Genomic DNA, 2,081 nt, shown 5'->3' on the forward strand with positions numbered 1-2,081 from the left:
CTATGTGCAAAGCACTGTTCTAAGCGCTGGGGAGGTTACAAGGTGATCAGGTTGTAGCACGGGGGGCTCACAGTCTTAATCCCCATTTTTATAGATGAGGTAACTGAGGCCCAGAGAATAATAATAATAATAATAATAATAATAATGGCATTTATTAAGTGCTTACTATGTGCAAAGCACTGTTCTAAGCACTGGGGAGGTTGCAAGGTCATCAGGTTGTCCCACGGGGGGCTCCCAGTCTTAATCCCCATTTTTACAGATGAGGTAACTGAGGCCCAGAGAATAATAATAATAATGATGGCATTTATTAAGCGCTTACTATGTGCAAAGCACTGTTCTAAGCACTGGGGAGGTTACAAGGTGATCAGGCTGTACCACGGGGGGCTCCCAGTCTTAATCCCCATTTTTACAGATGAGGGAACTGAGGCCCAGAGAAGTGAAGTGGCTTGCCCAAAGTCACCCAGCTGACAAGTGGCGGAGCCGGAATTCGAACCCATGATCTCCGACTCCCAAGCCCGGGCTCTTTCCACTGAGCCACGGGACCTGAGGCACAGAGAAGTGAAATGACTTGCCGACAGCAGACATGTGGCAGAGCTGGGATTTGAACCCGCGACCTCTGATTCACAGGCCTGGTGTCTTTCCACTAGGCCACCCTGCTTTACACTGTACTGAGCGCTTCGGAGACTGCCAATATAACAGTGAACAGCGACGCATTCCCTGTCCACAACGAGCATACGGTCTAGAATTTCATTCATTCGTGGCTCAGTGAAAAACAGGCCGGGCTTTGGAGTCAGTGGTCATGAGTTCAAATCCCGGCTCTGCCAATTGTCAGCTGTGTGACATTCATTCATTCATTCAGTCGTATTTATTGAGCGCTTACTGTGTGCAGAGCACTGGACTAAGCGCTTGGGAAGTCCAAGTCGGCAACATCTAGAGACAGTCCCTACCTGACAGCGGTCTCACAGTCTAGAAGGGGGAGACAGAGAACAAAACCAAACATATTAACAAATTAACAAAATAAAATAAATAGAATAAATATGTACAAATAAAATAAAATAAAATAAAATTTTCCCTTCTCTGTGCCTCATCTGTAAAGTGGAGATTGACTGTGAGCCCCCCGTGGGACAACCTGATCACCTTGTAACCTCCCCAGAGCTTAGAACAGTGCTTTGCACGTAGTAAGCACTTAATAAATGCCATTATTATTATTATTATTATTCATTCAATCATATTTATTGAGCACTTACTGTGTGCAGAGCACTGTACTAAGTGCTTGGAAAGTCCAAGTTGGCAACATATAGAGACAGTCCCTACCCGACAGTGGGCTCACAGTCTAGAAGGGGGAGACAGAGAACAAAACCAAACATATTAACAAATTAACAAAATAAATAGAATAAATATGTACAAATAAAATAAAATAAAATAAAATTTTCCCTTCTCTGTGCCTCGGTGACCTCATCTGTAAAATAGGGATTGACTGTGAGCCCCCTGTGGGACAACCTGATCACCTTGTAACCTCCCCAATGCTTAGAACAGTGCTTTGCACATAGTAAGCGCTTAATAAATGCCATCATTATTATTATTATTCATTCAATTGTATTTATTGAGTGCTTACTGTGTGCAGAGCACTGTACTAAGCGCTTGAGAAGTACAAGTTGGCAACACATAGAGACAGTCCCTACCCGACAGTGGGCTCACAGTCTAGAAGGGGAAGACAGAGAACAAAACAAAACATATTAACAACTTAACAAAATAAATAGAATAAATATGTACAAATAAAAGAAAATAAAATTTTCCCTTCTCTGTGCCTCAGTGACCTTATCTGTAAAATGGGATTGACTGTGAGCCCCCCGTGGGACAACCTGATCACCTTGTAACCTCCCCAGCGCTTAGAGCAGTGCTTTGCACATAGTAAGTGCTTAATAAATGCCATCATTATTATTATTATCATCATTCATTCAGTCGTATTTATTGAGCGCTTACTGTGTGCAGAGCACTGGACTAAGCGCTTGGGAAGTCCAAGTCGGCAACATCTAGAGACGGTCCCTACCCGACAAGGGGCTCACAGTCTAGAAGGGGGA

Source organism: Tachyglossus aculeatus, chromosome 1 (assembly GCF_015852505.1).
Source record: "Tachyglossus aculeatus isolate mTacAcu1 chromosome 1, mTacAcu1.pri, whole genome shotgun sequence".
Classification (NCBI taxonomy): domain Eukaryota; kingdom Metazoa; phylum Chordata; class Mammalia; order Monotremata; family Tachyglossidae; genus Tachyglossus; species Tachyglossus aculeatus.